General features: G+C 41.5%; 1 protein-coding gene across 3 annotated transcripts in view; it reads right to left on the bottom strand.

The window, feature by feature from the left end:
- The window catches only part of RFFL (ring finger and FYVE-like domain containing E3 ubiquitin protein ligase), a 72437-nt gene that overhangs the window by 31077 nt on the left and 18780 nt on the right, over positions 1–22580 (bottom strand). For 2 of the 3 annotated variants that reach the window (XM_006774200.2, XM_015570821.1), the window contains exon 1: positions 17137–17305. The exons of the other annotated variant lie outside the window; for it this stretch is intronic. The gene's annotated coding sequence lies outside the window, so the exon portion shown is untranslated. Of the gene's footprint in view, positions 1–17136; positions 17306–22580 lie in introns of those variants that run through there. 3 annotated transcript variants of the gene reach the window in all.

The following is a 22580-nucleotide window of genomic DNA, read 5'->3' as shown; positions in this document are numbered from 1 at the left end:
ATGTTTGCATCTATTATCTCATTTAATGCAAAAATCAGAATTGAAATACTCATTTTGTAAATAAAGAAGATTGGGTAACTGGACCAGGGTCACACAGCTAGAGAGTGACAGAATGTAAGTCCAGTGTTTTAATTAATTTATAGTCCTACAAAAAGAGGGGTCTTCTTTCACCATCCATACTCCCTACCCTTAGCACTAGGAATTCAAGGGCCTGTGCGCTGGGAGAGCAGATTAATGGACTGCCTGAGAGAGAAGACAACAGAAATCACATAAAATGGCTAGCAGGGAGGAAATACCTAATACTAATTTCTAGTCCCTTCTAGGGACATCAAAAAGGGATACCTACCCACCAAGCCAACCTTTCAAGACTTGGAGTGGACAGAAAAACCATCCCTAGGAACACCCAGCATTTTAATTTTTACATCCAGGAAGTCATCTGCATTTCCTACTTTCAACTTCAGGGTACAGGAGCTATAGATAGACCCCAATTTTCTAAAGACAAAGCCCTTAATAGACATTTAGGATGTGTTTCAGTTTCCATTCTGGTCAGCTTTGTTCCAGCTGAGTAGGGCTTTTTGACCTAACTGTGTCAACTACAACTAATGCTCTATTACCCTCCTTTTAATAAATTTTTCACTGGTAACCATTAAGTAAACCTGAAAGGAAATCCTCAGAGCGCAGGGCCTCCCTCTCCCTGCTCTTAGCTCCAGCTCCCCTACCTTTTCATTCTTTCAGTCCCTCAAATGCCAAGCTTATTTTGACTTCAGGAACCTCCCTCAAGTTATTTTCTCAGCCTCCCACCTACCTCCCACAGGTGGCCTTTATTTCCTCAGGAAAACCTCTGACCCTGTCTGCCCTCATGGCATCTTGTACACCTCCCGATCACTTTAATTCATTCATCTGATTATTTAGCAATACTGTCTGCCAAACCTTCTTCTAGGTGCTGGGTATTCCAAGAATAAAAACTGGCAAGGTCTCTGCATTGCATGGTGATTGCATTCGGAGGGGATGAGCATTTAAGTAGCACTATATTTAACAACTGCCTAAAATTTGTATAATTCTTTTTTTGTTGTTAATCCTCACCCAAGGATATTTTTCCCATTGATTTCTAGAGAGAGTAATGGGGGAAGGTGGGGGAAAAACTGACATGAGAGAGACACAACCATTGATTGGTTACCTCCTACACTCACCCCTACCTGCAACCAATAGACATGCCCTTGACCAGGAATCGAACCTGAGACCCTTTTGGTCCACGGGCCAATTCTCTAACCACTGAACAAAACTGACCAGGGCTCCACTGATTTTTAGAGAGAGCAGAAGGGAGGAGAGAGACACATCGATTGGTTGCCTCCTGCATGTGCCCAACTAGGACCAGGAATAGAGCCTGCAACTGAGGTAATGAGGTACATGACCAGAATCGAACCTGTGACCCTTCAGTCCTTGGGCTGACGTTCAAAGTATAATTCTTTTTAAAATATTCATCTCCCATGGTTAGGTGTGGAAAGTGAAACAGGAAACAAGAGTGAGTCTACTTTACAGCATTAGTCAGCCTTAGTGCCAGGTAAATGTGATCACCAGGTATTTACTGAAGTATTACTAACGGTCACAGCATTAGAGCTTTAAGGGTGAGGCAGAAATTCATGCTTGAAAGCTCCCCAATCATGATTCCAGGGTAATCAGCAAATTAAGGGGTTTAAACACATATAACCACATAAATATTTGTAAGGAAAAGCCTACCTCATACATGCTGAAGATAATTTTTAAATGTCTACTAAGATTACTTGAGAAGTACCGGTAAGAAAAGAGTGGTAACAGACTACTATCCAAAAGTAACAGAAAAATATTAAAACTGATGGTTAATACAGCATTAGAAAACCAGAAAGAGAGAGCCTCAAAGGTAAACAACAGACCATCATCACTTCAAGCTTCAATGCCCTCCAGGGGCTTGGGTTTGGAATGGTGCTGTGATGAGAATTGCAAAGGACACAAATAGAATGCGCAAAAAGCAAATGGAGAAGTAAAATAACAGAAAAGAAATCCTAGAAATCAAAGAAACAGACCTCCACCAGATACACCAGCTCTAAGCTGAGCTTTGCCTGTTGCTATTGACACGCACAGCACAAGCAAGGTGGAAAGAGAAACATGACAAAAGGAGGTATGAAATAGAACAGAGGGTCTTGGAGCATAAAGGGTTAAGGTGGCCCTACGAATAAGGGGAAGAAAAGGGGAGAGATTTCACTTGCCACTGGTAATAAATGAGCTCTCTCCTGAAGTGGTAACTGTTGTAAACAACAGAAAAACATACATAATAATCACAAGTAATAAATGTTCTTGGAAACTCCCTGGTTTCAACTAGTCTATGACAAATATCTGCAGAGGGGCCTCAGCATCTGCTATGAAGTTCAGGGAAAAGTAATTCTAACCAATGGAGTTGTGCCAAAATATCACCCTCGGGGTCTGACCAATTAAATGGCTGCTTCTTAGTGTGAAGTTTAGGAGATGACAGATTGAACACTGCAGCAGAGAAACCTACACATTTAATTTCAGCCCAGACATTTTGCCCCAAAGGGTGAGTCAATCAGGAAAAGAAAGCAGTTCAGAGTAAAATCTCCTAACAATGCTGAAAACAGAATAAACGGACCTGCAGTTTAATTGCCACAGGATCCTTCTTCCATCAAAACTGATGACAAAGCTCATCGCGAATAAAGAGACTGATCCCCCGCATACTCTCTTGTGCAGGAAACAGGACTTACTGGATAAGCTCTTATGGACCTTTTGAGGGAAGAAGCTGCTTTCACAAGATATTATCACAGTGACTGACTAATGGGTAACCAGGATAAAAAATGCGCAGGAAGCCAGAGACCAGGGGAGAGGATTTCTGGCAATCCTGTGCCCTAAGAAAAGGCAGCCTTTCAAGGTAGGCATTTGGTCTAGTATCAAAATTAGGCATTTTACCTTTCCAAAGTGGACTGCACTTAAGAAAAGGCAGTCTTTCAAGGTAGGCATTCGGCCTAGTATCAAAATTAGGATTTTACCTTTCCAAAGTGGACTGCATGAGTTACTATCGCCAAATGAGCTATAGTATACAGAATTCACAAAGACTAGATTCTAGTGGTATTTAAAGCCTAGCACATAATAGATACTCAATAAAAGTTGGCTATAAATAATTTCATGAATAACTTGTTTAAGGTTCTTTAAAGTTACAAAGTTTATCTGCTATATCCCCCATCTATCTTTTTGTTAGACATGCTGATACCTTTAATCAGACTCAATCTAGTTTTCCAATGATGTTCTAAGAACTAAACGGCTCCAGGCCCCTCCCACCAGCTCTTAATTTTCTAATCCCCAAAGAACTCCTCTCTAAGGTCGTCAGAAGTAGTTTATCCTGGATGCAGCCCTAGGCTGTTACATTTCTTCCCAATTCTACCCCAATGCTAAGGAGTTGGCCACTTTTCCCACAGTCCAGGCGGTTTAAACTTTCTCCCTTAGCGCCTCAACCCCTTCTCTCTACCAAACTGAAAGAATTGCACACATACACCTCTGCCCTCCACCTGGTGCTCCATACCTGCTTGCACTGCACTGAAGTCAGATGGGATTTTGTGATAATCCAGGGTGAATTCAGACTACCCACCCCCTTCCTTCCACAGTCCTTTGGCTTGGTTTGATGTTTGATCTCAATCTGAAAATTATGCTGACTTTCCAAAATGTTTTCTGCTCCTGCCAGGATGTGTGATGCCTAGTACCTATCCCAAGAAGCAGAAATGGAGATTTCTAGTTTGTCTAATATCACAAAGAAAACCTCTGTATTCTCACCATATTCTCTCCTTGTGACACGTGCTTAACCTGGATCTCTAGGTTTTACTCTTTGCCTATATGTACCACAAGAAAGTGCAAACCGGCTCATCTTTTCTACTCCTTTTTTCCTGAGGAAAAAAAAAACCTGTAAAGAAAAAAAAAGGACACCTCTGCTGATATCAAAAAGTAATGCTATTCTCATCGATGCTGAAATGTGCTACTACTTTGCCCATTTGGTCCTGGAATTACAAAAGTGAAAGGCTAGTCTTCTTTGCAATGTGGCAAGGATACAGAATGCACAAAAAGCAGGACCAGACCTTTTCCCGCCTCATGCTCATTAGTTTATGGTTTGAGACCATCAGAATGGACCTGTTCTGAAATAACTCGAGCAGTTATAATAACCCACAAAGATCCCAAAATTAGTTATACTATAGCCAATCCAGCCCCCTGATGAACATAATGAAGCAGATTTCACAGTGGGAAACAATGAAGAATGGGAGGGGGGTTCAGAAAATAGGGGTTCCTTAGGCTGTTTACGAGCTGAATGACCCACAAACAGATTACTTATTTAATCTCCTCTCCAGAAACTTGCCTAGGGGTAAAACAATTCAGCAGTTAGCTTTAGATCCAGCCTTCAATCCTCAAAGAAACATTTTCAACTCAAAGACTAATTTGTTACACTGCCTAGATTAGGAACTGGAGAAACACTCAAAAGATGTGCTAGAAATCCTGGAATCCAACAAAAGGAACCTATACTTTGAAAGGCTGGTGAACTCTAGGCTAAGATCTTCTATTGTTATTTAAAAAATAATAGCCAAGCACAGCTTGAATCCTACAGCTACCAGACAACCAGTCAATTCAGTGGTTTCATTTTATAAAACACTAGAGAACACTAGAGGCCCGGTGCGAAGATGCAGGATGCATGCACAGGTGGGTCCCTCAGCCTGGCCTGCACCCTCTCAAAATGCAATCCAGGACCCCTGCAGGGTGGGCGCAGCTCCACTGCTGCTCATCCTGGCCCCGCTGCACCTGCCGCCGCTGAGCAGCGCTCCTGCTGTGGAAGCCACTGACCACCAGGTGGCAGCTCCTGCTTTGAGCGTCTGCCCCCTGGTGGTCAGTGCACATCATAGTGACCGGTTGACTAATCATTCCAATAGTTCGGTCCTAACGGTTGCTTAGGCTTTTATATATATAGACAGGGATGTAATAATGGTACAAGCTAGGAAAACTCACAGTGCCTCAGCATCAGGAAGGAAGACTTGATCCCTAGAAGAAAGACATGTATATAGGCAAGGGCAGTAATGGTCTAGGTACCTTACCTCCTTTTCAAACCAGAAGCAGACACTTCTTCAGCCACACTCAAATACTCGAAGTCTTTTTAACCACAGAAAGTTTCAAAACACAGGCACACAAGTTACAGTAAAGACCAGCACATCCTGTTTGCACTTGACTTCCTGTTCTGGGCTGTCTCTATACAGGGCTGCTCCCTAGCCACAAACAGGTAGGTAAATTTTCATATCTACCAACAACTGGTTCACTGGACAGTGACAATAAAACATATTATTCTGTGAGTCAGGTAAGAGTCACCTGAAAAGCACCAACAAACAAGTATGGGCCTCTCAGTTTCTGGATTTCCCATGCTTCTACTAACATCTGACCTAGAGTAAACAATATAAACACAAAGTGCAGAGATAAGAAAATTAAGCCTGAAACAAAACTTAGAATATGGGGGCTGGAGAAAATAACAAGAAATAATGGATGTTTTTATTATTAAATGTTGGCCTCTTTTTAAATATAGAAGGAACAATTTTCTGTCAGCCAGTTCCCACTGAGCAATTTCCCAGAAGCAAAACTCCGAGAGTGGTCCAACCTGCTACTAACCTGAGTCTACTTTTCAGCATTGCAAAAGCCATCAGTTTTAGAGACCAAGCCTCCACTTCAAGCAAAACTTTCATTGCTTTCAAAGAAGAAATGGTTCCCCCAAGTCACATTCAGCATTGGGAGTAAACACAAGGCAACGAATATCCCCGTTTTATGGACTTGTCATTTAGCCTTTTTGGGTCTATTTTCTCATCTGGAAAGGGTTGGCTTACACTAATCTCTTAATGTTTCTTCCAGCTGTAGAAAAAATTTCAGGGATTCAATGCTAACAGTTAGCAGAAGCTTCTGTGGCTTCCTGCATTATTTCTATGGTCAAATGCGATGCCTCTAACATCCCAATCCCACAGTGTGAATATATGCATTCATCTACCTTCCAAGTACCCAAGGATGTTTTCCCTTTCCCTTGAAATGTCTATCAGAACGTTTCCCACTTGAAAGCAACAGGCTAGCAAATCTTAAGGACTGTTCTTGACATATGGTCTTTTTGTTAAGATCTTAATGCAACCACGCCGGTCATATGATTCCTGGAGAGAATAGAGCCAGCCACAAAAGGATGGAGAAAATCTGACCAGCAGCATGTGGCACTCCCACACAGTGACTGCTAATGGGGAAAGAATGAGGCAAAATCTGGGTAAAAAAAGGGAGTGGTGAAGACAAGAAGTTCTGTGAGTCAGTGCAAGAGAAAGCACAGCAAGTTTGAAAGAAAAGGAAACGGAAAAGGAGTGAGAAAAGCAAAGAAAGGAGAAATCTAAACCAACAAGCAGACACTTAAATCTGAAATTCCGTTTGTTCATTCACTCATCCAACGGATATCAAATGCTCACTGTGTGCAGGGAACTGAATTAGACACCAGAGGAGATACAAAGGTCGACCAGATAGACCTGCACAATAAGGTTCTGGTCTAGTAAGAGATAAAGGCATGTCCACAAACAACTAAAATGTATGTACTGTGCCATAAAGTTGACAGAAAATAATCCTTTATTATGAGACCCTGAGGAAGAAAGTGATTACTGCCAATGAGGGATCAGACAAGGAGGCTCCATAGAAAGAATGATATTCGAAGCAGAAAACACAGCAGAACCAAGGACACCCAAGTAAGACAATCAAGGCCATATAGGTACAGTGAATAATTAGACTTGAGTTGAGACATAAGTGGGCACAAAGGGAGGGACGGTAATAATAACTAGTGATCCAGAGAGCCATGGCTAAACTGAATAGCTGGAATGGAGTCAGACTGAGTACTTCAAAATCAAACTCGGAATTTGAATTTAAATCCAGTGGAAAAGGAGGCAGGGAACAAGGGGAGGTTGACAAGTTAGGAGCTGGAGAAATCTCATAACTTAACCCATAAAGTTAAGATAATAAAATCAATACAAAAACAATATGTATAGATATGTAAAGTCCCTCTAAGAAGATACAATGTCTTCCAAACCAAAATAAGGAGAGGAGGACAAAATAAGAGAGGAGGACAATGGTATTCATATATTTAAATAAAGAATGTGGCCACATTAAAGTGTGGTCAACAAAGAAACTTAGAAAAATCTTTTAAAAAAGAATAGAGGAGGCCATTTCAACTCCAGAATCACCCACGGCAGAGAAATGCTGAAGCTAGGTGACACCCCATTTTCTCTGCAGGGGGATAAGATCCTTCCCTGAAGCTTAAATGGAAACAGCATACAGTAGCAGCCAGGGATATGGGCTGAGTCAGAGGACTTGGTACCCATCTCAGTCCAGCCTCTTACCATCTTGGAGACAGCCCTGGCTTCCTCATTTGTAAATTGAGGCTAATTGCGCCTACTTTGCAAGAGGACCACTGGGAGAATTAAATGTCCGACTTTATGCAAAGCACTTAGTACAATACCTGGCATATAGTAAGCAATCAATAATCTTAGCTTTTTGTAACTGTATCCTTCCCCACAAACTATTTTATCATATTATTCCATGTTCACCAAGCAAGCCTGATATCATTACATTTCATTTCTCAGATCTTGAAAAGCAATATCCTAGCAAAATCCAGAATCCTGTTAACAGGAAAGGAATCCTTCACTCTAAAATAATAAATTGGCATTCCTTTCTCAGCACAGTCACTCAAATCTAAATAGAACCCTGTCTCCAAAAGACCTATCATTTTCAGGTGCAAAACAAAATACATTTTGTGCCCTGAGAACCAGACCTAAAGCATAGTAACCAAAGCCCTCAAGGGTCTTCCTGAGAAGCTAGATGGCACCCACCAGGCCAGCCCTACATAATGCCACCCTCAATCTACAACAAGCCAATATGGATACTACTTCTCCACCTTCCATCTTTATCAGACCCTTCAATCATGGCCTATGGTGAAGCACTATATCTCCCTCTCTAACCATTCTAGTGGTCAAAGATTCCATCTTATCCATCTTTGCATTCTTTCCTCTATATTCCAATATACCTTGCATCAACTAGAACCACAATAAGTTTATTGTAAGGAATGAATTAAAGCCTGGCTAGGGTGATTCAGTGGTTGAGCATCTACCCCATGCAACAAGAGGTTGCTGGTTTAATTCCCAGTCAGGACACATTTCCTGGGTTGCAGGCTCAAACCCTGGTGTGTGGTGTGGGAGGCAGCCGATCAATGTTTTTCACATCGATGTTTCTATATCTCTCTTCCTCTAAAAATTAGTAATAATTTTTTTAAAAAAACTCAAAACAAAAAAGAATGAATATAAGACACAAATTGCAATCTGCCATTCTTGTACCATGGAGCCTTTTTCTGATTTATTGAACTGTTATTCTGTTTTTCTTCCCCTTCCCTCCCCAACCTCTCCAACACCGGAGCTACCAAGTATTACAGAAAAGTCAGGCTTTATTTACCGGATTCTCAACAAATGCATGCACTGGGAAAGCAATCACTGGGTTTGAAAATCTTTTATTCACCTCTAGTTGATGTTTCCACATTAACTTTTCCAAGAGCATTGTTGTTGTGAGGGTTTAGGACAGGGGTGGGCAAACTTTTTGACTTGAGGGCCACAATGGGTTCTTAAACTGGACCGGAGGGCCGGAACAAAAGCATGGATGGAATGTTTGTGTGAACTAATATAAATTCAAAGTAAACATCATTACATAAAAGGGTATGGTCTTTTTTTTCAATAGTTTTATTCATTTCAAACGGGCTGGATCCGGCCAGTGGGCCGTAGTTTGCCCACGGCTGGTTTAGGACATGGGGCCTGAAGTCAAAACTCTCTCTTCCTGAGTGACCTTATTCATGGTGCTAACTTACCTAGACTTCATTACCTACAGAGTACCTGGAGGTCATTAATGCAAAGCCTTACACACAAAGTGCTCCACAAATGGGAACTGTTACTATCTTCTACTTTATTTAAAGTAATCTTCCAACCCTTATCCCCTCTTCCACTTCTTTGTCAGATAATTAGAAACCGCCTCACCTACTTTACCAAAACAACCAATTCCATCCATTTATTCTGAGGCAACAGTGGTACAGTGGAAAGAACACTGGAATCAGGAGTCCAGTGGTTGTCACATACTAGATATGTGGTCTTGCACTAAGTGTTTCATCTGTATCAGATTCAATAGCAAAATGGCTATTTTAATATATTTCTTATAGAATCACTGTGATAATTAGTTGGAAAAATATGAAAAAGCATTAGGCAGATAAAGGAAAAGACTAAGTGAGGTGATAAGGTTTTCAAAGGTAACTAGATTTCAAATCCCCATTCTACCACTTAACTCGTTGTATGACTTGGACAAGTTAAATTCTCCAGTCCTCGGTTTCTCATCTGTAAGATGGAGGAAATAACTTCACAGGGTTCCTAGGAGGTTTAAAACAACATGCAGACTTCTTTGCATGTTGATTTCCCATCTTTCTCTCTGCCTCTTTTTTTCTCTCCATCTCAAAAACTCCCCTTTGTTCACTAGACCAATAGAATCCATCATTTTTGACCATCAGGCTTAATTTTTTTAAAAAATAGCACATCTCCAATATATCTATGTGTAACAGCAAAGTAGACAAGTACTACTATACAAATATACTGCGTTCTATCCAAAATATAACACTAAAAAGAAATTTCAAAGGGTTAAGACAAAAATACAGAAGAACTTACTTTTAATATTTCCTTCCGATACCCCAAAGGAAGGTCTTACCTTCCCCTATAATTTGGAAATCCATTTTGGAGGTCACTACACTATTAGACAAACTGTTCAAAGACAAACATAAATAGAATAGACTTGGTATAGCTCCTAGCACAGAGTAGATGCTCAGTAAATAGTGGTCCATTACCGTTTCTGAAAAACCTGTCTTGCTTCACACATACTTCTCTGTGCAGGTTTGCACAAAGTGAACTCTCTGCTCTGCCTCTCCTTCTGTTTAATTCCTAACTTCCCCAACAGAGTGGCTGGTACTCTGCTTCACTTTCACATCACTCCATTCCACTCTACTGAAAGACCTTTCTCCAAGGTCACCTATGATATTCTGACAGCTAAACACCTGGCTTTTTCCTAAGCCCTTAACCCTCATGACCTCCCCATACACCAATGACCTACGTTCTTCTTTCAGTCTTTCTCACAGGCTCCTTCTTCCCCTTCAGTTCCCACTTAGAGTGCAGTAGCTTGACTCCTTCGACTTCAAAGACCAATCTTCCTCCCTCTTCTTCCCTGGTTCCTTCTTTTGTCCTCTAAATGTCCCCTGGGGCTCCATGCTAACCATTCTTCCTGTCCTTCACTAGTCAATTACATTGGTCCCACGTTTTAAATAAACCCTGCAAATGTGTATCCCCCTCTCACTATGTCCACTGCTGTACCCTGCCACTTTCTTTCTCAAGAACTACAGCAAACACCTCCGTAGTTGCCCCCTCTTTGCTGCTCTATTTGCTACACAGTAGTCAGGGTAACCTTTTATTTAAAAAATATATCCTCTGCTTTTTACTCTCCTGCTTTAAAGCCTTCAGTAGCTTCCCATTAAGCTTTTTTGTAAAGCCTAGATTCCCTATATAGCCCAAAAAGGCCCCATGTGTTATGGGCCCTGCCTACCTTTCTCACTTTATCTCATGATGTTCTCCCTCTCTACCTGCACCTCACTCTAAGCCCTTGGTGGTCTCCTTTCAGTTCCTCAAAAATAATAAATTATTTACTGCTCCCAGGCCTATACACGTGTGGTTCCTTTCCTTCCTGGAACATTGTCCACAGCTCTTTTCACGAAGCTGGTTCCTTTATCAGTCAGACTTCAGCTCACCTTCCCTAAACACAGTTGTCTGACACACAATGGAAGCTCAAGTAAGTATTCACTGAATGAATAGGTTGCATAGTCTTCATTCAGATAACTCCAAATCTAAATATCCGCAATGAATCTCACCCTTCAATTTCAGTACCTCATTTCTAAATGCCTGCTAGATATCCTGACCCCAAATTTAGCATACCAAGTACACTCAAACTCATCTCTTCTGAAACAGTTCCTCCAATATTCTGAAATTATATGAGCAATATAATCCACACATTCTGCTTCAGAACTATGATTTTCCATTCATTTGCTCCATCTGTCCAAAATTCTAATCACTCTTTAAAACTGAATTAAACTATCACTTCATTCATTCATGCATTCAATCAACCACTTATTCATTCAACAAATACTTACTGAGTACCTATTATGAGGCAGGCACTATGTTAGATACTGGAGAGCAAAGCAGACCTACTTGGTCTATCACACATCAGCCAAATAATCATACAAATATGTAATTATAAACTAAAAAATGCTATGAAGGAAAAAGTTCTAAAACTATGAGAAAAAAGTGAAGCATCAAGAAACATTCCTTTATCAAAAAAAAAAAAGAAACACTCCTTTGATGATGTGCCAACTAAATGAGATGTAACTTACACTAGGCTGACTGGAAGGTAGAGCATGCCAGGTGGCGGGTTCAGCCAAGCCCTGGAAGCAGGAGACCAGCAGGCCTGTCTTAAAGCACCTACGTTCTGCCTTAAATATTATATCTGTCTTGTTCCCTTTCCCAACCCCATTGTCATTTTATTGAGAGTAACCTGAAGGAAAAGACACAGTGTCTCTTATGTGCCAACCCCCTCAGGAGATACCGAGTCACATGTATGGTACCTAAGGAGTCCATGCTTATAAAAAGCTTCCAGATGACTCTGATATGTACCCAATCATATGCCCAAACTACCTATTCAATAAACGTGTATTGATTTATTCTCTCATTAAAAATCTCTAAGGTTGGTGTGGTAAAATGTTTCCAAAGTTGGTAACAATAATCCCAACCATACTCTATGCCCTTTTGCAGTGTGACTTTGACCCTCTACCCTTGTCCATGTCCCCTCCCCTTGGATGTGGGCTACACTTGTGACTTACTTAAACCAAATGCATGGAGCAAAAGTGATGATGTATGACTATGAGACCCAGCCCTTAAGAGGCCCTGCAGCTTCTATTATGGCCCCTTGGAAGCCAACCATCATGTAAAAGGAGCCTGATCTAAATTAATGAATGATGAGGCCAAGAGAGAAATGGACCTCATGGAGGAGAACCAAGATGTCCCAGCCAACAGCCAAACACTGCGTCCCCAGATATTTGAGTGAAGCCATGATAAATCCTCCAGTCGAATCAATATCACATAGAGCAAAAGTAATATGTCCCTCTTCCCTGAACTACTAAACCCACAGAATTATGAGCAATAAAATGGTTGTCATCTGAAGCCACTAAAAGTTTTAGGGTGATTTGTTACTCAGTAATAGATAACTGAAACAGTCAGAAATTCAACACTCTGTTTTAGCAATCATTCAAACGTTTCTCAACTTTGAAGATCAAGAAACACTTCTTCATATTCATTAAAATTACTCCTCCTTCAATTTAAGCCCATTTCCTTTTAAGTCTTTGAAGTACATAAGAACAATTAATCAAAATCCCCCTGGCAGAAACCATTCTTGTACTTGAAGATGATAATCAAGCCATGACTTAACTTTCCTTCTCTAGGCTAAAATCTTTCTTTTTTAAAAAACTTCTAATGATGACTTATTTTTTTTAACTTTTTAATCATCTTTATTCTCTCTTAAGTATGTGGGGACCAGAAATAGATGTCACATACCAGTATCTAACAGATTATTTCCTAGCCCTTATGGTTCATCTCTCTATAATCAAATTCCACATAGTCCCAAATATAGCATACTAGAGGTCCACTGCATGAAATTCGTGCACTTGTGGAGGGGGGAGCCTCCCTCAGCCTAGCTGGTGCCCTCTCTCAGTCCGGGAGCCCTCAGGGGATATCTGACTGACAGCTTAGGCCCGATCCCCCTGGGAGAGGGCCTAAGCTGGCAGTCGGACATCCTCAGCGCTGTCGTGGAGGCAGAAGAGGCTCCCGCCACCACTGTTGCACTCACCAGCCATGGGCCCGGCTTCTGGCTGAGCAGAGCTCCCACTTTGGGAGCACACATTTGAAGCATAAAAGCAAAGCTTAAGAGGTTGGAGTGGGCACACCATTAATTTCCATCAAGGTCTCTTAACATTGTCAGGGCCTTTCCATAGGTAAGGCAGGCTCTGGGTACCTCCTCCCTCTACCTCAAAAACAAAGAGGCCTTGTTAAAGGAAAGAGTTTTAGCATCTGCATACCGAGCAAAGGTACCTTTGCTATAGAACCCAACATTTAACTACAAAGAGACAAACAAGTTGCTTACGGTAATGTAAAAGCACATTTTCTCTCTGAGTCTTACCTGACTATATGCCTAGATGCCAGAAGTAGCTTTATAATCACCAGTAAAGTAGAAATAATAAAGCCTACCCAACATACGGTATTGTAGGTATCAAATAAAATGATAGAAGGGAATAATTTTATAAAGTACTATAAAAATGTTGAGCCCTAGCTGGTGTGGCTCAGTGGATAGAGCATTGGTTTGCGGACTGAAGGGTCCCAGGTTCGATTCCGGCCAAGGGTACATGCATGGGCTGCGGGCTTGATTCTCGGTGGGGAGCATGCAGGAGGCAGCTGATCAATGATTCTCTCTCATCATTGATGTTTCTATCTCTCTATCCCTCTCCCTTCCTCTCTACAATCAATTAAATAAATAAATAAGAAAAAGATTTTTTTTTTAAAAATGTTAGGTGACATTATGGAACTCAGTTTTAGCAAGCTCTATAAATCTTTAAACTAACTTTGAATGGTTAGCTAATGGTTTCAGGTGACATATACAGAACAAGGCACCATGGGCTCAAGTTCATCAAACAGAACTCAAAAACATGCCATCTTGTAAGAGAGCTTATAAATTTTCTTATATTGCCAAGAGTAATAAAGACATTTGGACTAGTGGTTTGACCCTGAAGACCCACTTCAGCCACTGTCTGATGGAAATAGGTCAGGAGCCAGGAACTCAACAGAATAGTGCTGTGGTCGGTAAACTGTGGCTCGCGAGCCACATGCAGCTCTTTGGCCCCTTGAGTGTGGCTCTTCCACAAAATACCATATGCGGGCGCGCGTACAGTGCGATTGAAACTTCGTGGCCCATGCGCAGAAGTTGGTTTTCAGCCTGGACAAGACTATTTTGAAGAAGTACTGTTGATCTTTGGCTTTGTTGACTAATGAGTTTGCCGACCACTGGTGCTGTCAAAGACCCATAGTGCTGCAGGAATCTAAATAAGAAAGAATAACTCTATATGATAAAGTCAGAAAAGGTGTAATATCTGAACTAAGTCTCCTGGGGCGGGGGGGAGGGGGAGCACTTTGCCAGTTAGAGAAAAGGAGGCCACTAGGAAAAAGCAGAGAGTCCGAAAAGGACATTGTATAACCAGGAACTAGAAAGGTGCAAAGTTCAGGAGAGAAATGTCTGGGAAAGGAGGAAATAAGACGGGTAATCGTAACAGGCAGGGCAGGGTCAAATGGTGAAGGACTTTACCTATCAGAGCTAAGCAGGAAATAAGGAACCAATGCCACCCTGAAAACCTAAGACGGAAAAGATTGGATTTGGCCTTTAGGAAAATAACTTTGGCAACAATATGAAGAAGGAGCAGAGAAAGACCTATGGAGTGGCAAAAGACAGGTCAAGATTTGCTAAGGTCTGAACCAGAAGTTAGAAACTCAAATGCCTAGAGGCGGAGTGGGTAAAATCTTTAGTGTACAAGATCTGGGAGAATGGTGGTATCTGTAACCTTTGAAGAGTGCAGGCCCTGCCTAAAAGCATTCGCACACAAAATTGTAAGCCACTGGGTTCGTTAAACAAAACATCTAGTTTTCGACCTCTGGTAAATATAGGCAGTACAGTGGGAATAAAGAAAAGACACACCTCAAGCAGTACTTCAATACAGTAGTAAACAAAAGGGTTTAGTAGCTGTGGATTTAGCATACTTACAGAACATGAGGCATAAAAAGAGTAAACAGGAAGATTTTCTGGATATAATTAACAGAGTTCAAACATACAGCAATATGAGCAGATAACAGATACTGGGTAGGGGAGATAATGATATGCATGTGCTGAATTGAAGGTGCTTTTGAACAACCTAGTAGGTTTGTCGAATTAGTCAAAATTTGTCAAGATCTGTGAAGTTGGAAGTAAGGATCTGAAGTTTGGGAGAAATAGCCGAGCTGGTAAGAAATACTGAGCATAGCTGAATGTATGGGTATATTAGAGATCTTTAGAGGAAGCGGGTGGGGGAAGAATGAAAACATACTCAAGGCAAGGCCTTGACTCACCTCAACATGTATGGGATAATCAAAAGAGAATGAGAAGAGAAAAGGGGGGGCCTCTAAGCCAGATGAAGAGGGTTGCCGGGAACAAAGAATGGTTTAATATTGCCAAGTGCTTTGCAGAGATTAAGTAAAATGAAGGCTAAAACCAGAACACTGGGTTTGGGAATTAGGAATTTACTGGTGATCTTCAGGGAGACATCACTAGGATAATGGAGGTGGGAGCCAAAAGAAAGGGTTGCTAAGAGGATCAGAGTTGTGGAAGTAGAGTATGGGCTGTTCCTCATTCTACCCTTATTGAGAACCTACTATTTGCCAAGCACCCCGGATATAATTTTAACAAGAGAAGCTGATGCTCAATATATCATATGACTGGAGTAAACACAGGGCTTTCCTGAGTACCCATCAGTCTTGGTGAGTAAGAAGAGACTTCATAGAGGAAGTGACTTCCGGGCTGACCCCAGTTCACTAGGGCTGAGTTGGGGCAGGGTGTCCAGAGAAGGTTTATTTGTGCAAAGACCTGAGGCAAAAGAGAACATGGATACTTGAGATCATTGTAAGGAGCAGAAGCAAACTTGGAAGGGGGCAATTACCTAGTGTTTGAAGATTTTAAACGTTTAGAGGTGAAGAGGCAGGAGATAGGGCAATAGCCTCAATAAAATTAGGGATGATGGGAGGTTCTTCCTGTTGTACCAAACCTGGGTTCAGTAACCTTGACATTTGGGTTCTGGCTAGGAAAGAATTCAGAGCCAAGACCCAAACTGTAAGAGAACATTTATTTGGAAAATCATAGAGGTAGAAAAAGTAATTCCTAAAAGAAATGGGCTTAGGAAACAAGTTAAAGAGGTAAAGAAAGGGCCCTTGGAGCTTGGGAGTGAGGAAGCCAATGGCAACAATGCGGAAGGAGGGGGAGTGAGAGAGGGGGTCCTTGGGCTTGCTGCCAGGAGAGAGAGCGCAAAGGGTCCTGTCCTAAGGGTTTTAAGGGTGAGGATTTTAGGGGAGGTCCCAGGGGAAGATCTCAATTGCATATTCAGCAGTTTTCCAGGAGTGTCCTTTCAGGATTGTGGTCTCCACTGGTTGACTGGCCTGCAGCAGGGCAGGGGGTCATTATTCAACGCAGCTGGTCCAGACATGGTTGGTTTTATTGCTTATCTGGGCCTGGAGCTGAAATACAGCTGAAGTCTAATGTTATCTCTAGGGAGGAAAGGTCAGGGGTTCCAAACCTCCTGACCAGCAATATGCTAGGGGAGGAAAGTCACCCTGGGGGTGTGGTCCAACTCTACAATTGTCCTTTGCTAGGCACCTGGGGCTTTCCACCCTGGTGACCTTCTATACCTGGCCCATTGTCCGTACTCTGCTCAGGTCTGTCTAACTCCCTACAACACTCCTAATACCTCAGAAAAGAATATGGAAACTCACTGGTAGACGGAATTCTCTACAATTCAATATTCATGATCACTAGGTAGATAAGCAAATGTCTGCCCTCTTTCTTTAACAATAGTTTAATTTGACTAAACTATTTCTCACAAGACACAAAAAGAACAGAAAACAAGAGCAAAGATATATAAAGCTGTAAATCTGTTTGACTTCTCTAAGGTTGATATAATACATGGTCTAATTAGGTCTAAAACCACATCCAGATGCCAAATGAAATGAAAACTTTCCCCTGTAAGTCCCAAAGAGTTGAAGGTTTAACTTTAAGATATCCAAAGATAGGGCAGTAACTCGCTTCTGAATAAGGATTTTCTAGTGCAGCTCCGTCTAGCTAATGAAACTAAGAGAAATGGTCTGGGGTTACCTGATTTTGCCTGTTTCAAAACATTGCCTCGGCAGAAAGCAAGCTGCCTCCAGTTCCTGCTGCTCAGTCCTTGGAGCCATACTCAGATGAGATCATCTCAGGAGCCAACAGCAGTGGCTTTCAGGCAAAGTGAATGGTGCCGCCTGGGGACATATCTTTGGTAAGCAAGACTGCCACAGAGCAGGCAGTTACCCCGGCAGTGCTGACTCATGCCAGGCAAAACTCGCATTTCCCAAACAACTCAGCCTGAGCCCACCGCAATCAACTGCAGCCTAGAAAAGAAAAGGTGCCCCACTGATTTTTTTTTAATCGCATGCTGATTACTGGGGACAGGTAAACTTCATTCCTCTAATGCTGGTCACTCGGTGGACTCTGGAGCCTTTACTCAGGAAACTCCAATGGTCACTTTCTGAAATTGCATCTGAGAACACTGGGGCTCAGGACAGCAAGATTACTGAAGGTAGCAGGTTCACTGTTCTGAGGATTTCCCCCAAGAGGCTGATAAAGAAGTCACTTTGCATTTACAAATTAGAAAGCCTGGGTCTGAGGACTAGGGGAGCTTGCTCAGTCATCACAGGCTGTTTAAACCACAGGGTGAGTTTTTGTCAGCTCTAACCAGGCTCATTGTTCTTTGCCCAGTAGGCCTTCTCTGACCTCTATTTCCTTAGACAACTCAAGTTCTCTAATTAAGACTAATACTGGAGGATTTTTTTCATCAGCTGTCACATTCTCTATACTAAAGCTAAATTACCCACCATCAGACCTATTTAGATGCTTAAGGAATATAGGGGTCTGTGAAAACTGCATTAATACTTGCTTTTAAAAGAAAAATCCCTAAATTTATGTTGATTCTCGTTTACTGGCCAGCTTATTTTTAAAAAATCAATTCTAGAATGACTGGCTCATCAACAGCAATTATTATTTAATTTGCCCTGACAGGCTAGAATTGGCGTTGATGCTATACAAAGAAAACAAAAGATTAAGTCCTTGCTTTCTTTGTGTTTTCATTTGACAAAAAAAGAAATTAAAGTTCACATGAGATCCTTCAGTTCCCTGCTCACAGTTTCCCATGGTCATTAGCTATTTCTTAGCCTGGTCATTCAAGGCACCACAGCTAGCCTCAAACTGGACACAGCTGCCAACCCGATGGTCATTCAATAAGTGTTATTAGGTCAATTAAAATATACACGTAGACCATAATTTGGGTTTTAAAAAACTATGCTATTCTATTCCTTCTCAAGGAGCTATTTTAAAAAATGTTTTTTATCCAATTCACTTAATTCCCCTTAATTAATTTATTCCAATAGGTTACCCATACTGAGCTTGTATAAGGTTTTTATGTTCCCTCTTTTATTTCCTCCCTTCAGTGTTTCCCTTTTCAGAAAATGGCTGTGTTTAAAGTTTTCCTACAGTATATGCTAATTAGTCCTTTTCAAATGATAAAAACATCCTTACAGCAGTTAACAACCATTATCTCATGAACCACACTTTAAAAAATATTGCTGTAGTGGATGATAAGTCACAAACATTCTAACATGGATGGAGCAACTCTCAAGGCACATACAGTATATACAAATATGGAACCTCCACAAGGAAGAAACAGTATACTGTTAGAAGCTCTCGACTCCTTCTGTATTAGTAAGGAAGGAAGAGAAAATCTGGACGGTATTGTGCCCAGGAAATAAATGTAAATTATATTAACAGCAACATGAGGGCCAGAAACATCAGAACTTTCTAACTATACTAAGATAAACACCATTTAGTTGGTGCGGTAAGCTAGTGCACATTATCATTTCCCTGTTTGGGATTCTGTACAGTTCCAATCCGTTTCCCCCAAATATAACCATACTCCATCCTAGTTCCTTCTTTAAACTGGAAAGGCTGAAAATTGCACACTTAGAGCTTTAAAAATATGCTAAATTTGTCCTGACCGGTTTGGCTCATTGGATAGAGAGTTGGCCTGTGGACTGAAGGGTCCCAGGTTCGATTCTGGTCAAGGGCATGTACCTGGGTTTCGGGCACATCCCCAGTAGGAGGTGTGCAGGAGGCAACTGGTCGATGTTTCTCTCTCTTCGATGTTTCTAACTATCCCTCTCCCTTCCTCTCTGAAAAAAAATCAATAAAATATATTTTTAAAAATATGCTAAATTTGAATTAATGATTTCAGCCACTTGATGTTTTATGAGAATAAATTAAAATCATAAGAACGTAAAAGTATATGAGAAATTTTAAAAACTGTGGCTTTGTACTTAAGTTCTTTCAATGCATAATCTTAAAACTCAAACAAATAATTCACCACCCAAAGCTATATAAATATATTTTTAATGGGTAGCCACAACAGATATGCTAAAGGGGTGTGTGTGTGTTTGTGTGTGTGTGTGTGTGTGTGTGTGTGTGTTTGTTTTGTGTATTTAGGTATATATACCATACCCATTGTTTTACTTGGATAGGAATATGTAATGCCATTGATAACCCACATGTTTGTTTTTTTCTGCATTACATATTAACATTACAAACAGTAAGCAGCTGTCAAAATAGAAATAAAAATATTCATTTCTCAGGATTCTATAGTCTTCCAAATCCATAGAAAATTACCAAAACATACAAAAGATATGGGAGGATACACACGCCAGGGAGGGAACTGCAATGGGAGCAGATCAAGGAGGAATTTTTGGCTTTATCTATATTTGAAATTTTCTTATTTTTTATTTTTATTGATTTCAGAGAGAAAAGGAAAGGGAGAAAGAGATAGAAACATCAGTGATGAGAGAGAATCATTGATTGGCTGCCTCCTACATGCTCCCTACTGGGGATTGAGCCCACAACCCAGGGCATGTGTCCTCGACAGAAGTGAATCTGGGACCCTTCAGTCCATAGGTCGATGCTCTATCCACTGAGCCAAACCAGCTAGGGCTGAAATTTTTTAAACAACAAGCATGTATCCAAATATTACTTAGTAATTTAACATTCAGTTGAAGTTTAAAATTATTTTACCATTTATAAGCTACTTTAATCTTATCCCCTTCTCACTTTCTCAATACCTACCTACTTTCCTGTTCCCAACATCCTAAATGATACTGCACATTTCTTCTTTATAATAAAATTAATCTTAACTGTGTCCACATAACTTCTTCTGATTCACAGATGGTGAAATGATAAACCAAAAAACCAGTGGCTGTCTCACCATGTTGAGAATTAGGAACATTGCCAAATTCTAATCTTTGGTGTTCTGGGATCTTATAACCTTTTTTTTGTTTTGTTTTTTTACATTAGTGTACCTCCTTCTTCAAAAAGGACATTATGGCCCTGGCCAGTGTGGCTCAGTTGGTTGAGCGTGGTCCCACGCATCAAAAAGTTGAGGGTTCAATTCCCCATTAGGACACATACCTAGGTTGCAGGTTTGATCCCTGTTCAAGGCGCATATAGGAGGCAAACAATTGATGTTTCTCTCTCACATCAATGTGTGTGTCTCTCTCTCCCTTCCTCTCTCTAAAACATATCCTGGGGTGAGGATTGTTTTAAAAAAGAAAAAGGATAATATGCATGTCAAACAAACACTGAAATTAAACATGAAATACGAAGTACATTTTAGGACACTCAAGCATCAACTCTAAGGATACTTAAGAATCAACAGGGGTGCTTATTGAAAATGATCTTTGCCCATCCCAGTCCCAGACACTGAATTCACAAAAGTGGAGGGAGGCCCCAAAGTTGGAATCGTATATAATAAAAGGCTAATATGCAAATCGGCCAACTGGCAGAACGACCGGTCGTTATGACGTGCACTGACCAAAAGGGGGCAGACACTCAATGCAGGAGCTGCCCCCTGGTGGTCACTGTGCTCCCACAGGAGGAGCACCGCTCAGCCAGAAGCTGGGCTCATGGCTGGCGAGTGTAGCAGCAGTGCCGGGAGCCTCTCCCCACTCCACAGCAGTTGGACATCCTCCACGGGCTCCAGGACTGCCAGAGGGTGCAGGCTGGGCTGAGGGGCCCCCCACCACCACCCAGTGCACGAATTTCTTGCGCTGGGCCTCTAGTTTTTAATAAATATCCTCCTCTCCCAAGTGATTCTGATGCAGACGGGCCTTGGATCATGTGTTGAGAGACAGGTCATAGCACTGTTCCCAGTAAAACAAAGTTTTTGTTGAAACACCACTGAACTGAACAGTAGTCTCATTGAGCATCTCTTAGACATTAGTCCCCTCACCCACAAGAACCACCATGAACATAACAATTGAACTGAATTTATTTAGTCCGTTGGACCATTATTTTCTTCAAGCCTCCAGAGACAATTATCCCAACTACCTTTAAGGATTTTAGCTGTTACCCACAGTGGTGTGATACTGAGACACTTCCATACCTGGGATGCAGTACAAGGGGCTTAATGGAATTTTTATGCCTGTGAAAATTAAAGTTCACTTGACTCAACAGAATAGTCAAATAAAACAAAGAGAAAACCTCCCCGAAAACAGGGGTTGAAAATAGAGGCTTTTGACTTCCTGATGAGGCAGTTTTGCCCAGAAATTCAAACCATGGGATGCTATATAGCTCATATGTCTTGAGAGTACCCAAATGCCAACTTATCACCACAGCATCAGCCAACGCAGGCTTACTGTAACATTTGGAAGCACAAACCTGCTGTATAAAATGGCCTCTCCTGGGAGACAAAGCCTGTCGCCATGGTGGAAATCATTCCATCTTGGGGCCAGAAAGACCAGGCAGTCCCTTTAATCTTTAACGAGCCACTTTCATGTTCAGATACAGAACTGGCACTGTGTGAGGTCCAACCGGCTTCACAGCACTTTGCTGCAAAACCACCCGGAGCTGCGTGAGGGCACACAGGCTGAGCTTGTCCACGCTGGTGCAGTTACCAGAATCTGTGCTGTAATGTAATTGTAGGCACTTTACTATCCACTGTGGTATAATACTTCAGAGTTCAGAAAGGTATCCAATATCAAGGGGATAGCAACTGCCTGCCTCAGGTGCAATGAAATACCAGGCTCCTAATGCCAGGAACTAAAAGCACAGCAAGCTTGAAGGAAAAGGAAAAATCCAAACTGTCAGGACACAGTCCGAGGACCGGACCTGACGACAACACTGGGAGAAAGGAAGTCAGCAATGTGGCAAACTGCTCACTTCAGACACCTAACAACGGAAATCTCGGCACCATTGGATGGGTGTAATTTTCTATACAGAGCTATTTCTTCATTTTTTTTTCCTGAACTGCTAATACAGAAAAAGGGCAGGGAAAGGCCCTTGTCATCAAACTCCTCCACCCAAACAACTCCAACAGTCCAACAGCTTCATAATGAAATGACTAGTAAGCTCCCGACCTATTCCCCAGTAACCACCCTCTCAGAATAAAGATTCTATAATTCTACTTCAAAGACTCCCTGAATTCTTTACTGTATACCTCTGGATTCTTCTCCTACCCAAGTATTCTC

The sequence above is a fragment of the Myotis davidii genome, unplaced genomic scaffold, assembly GCF_000327345.1.
Source record: "Myotis davidii unplaced genomic scaffold, ASM32734v1 scaffold327, whole genome shotgun sequence".
Lineage (NCBI taxonomy): Eukaryota > Metazoa > Chordata > Mammalia > Chiroptera > Vespertilionidae > Myotis > Myotis davidii.
Note: the sequence above shows the minus strand (reverse complement) of the source record. Positions and strands in the feature narration are given on the sequence as shown.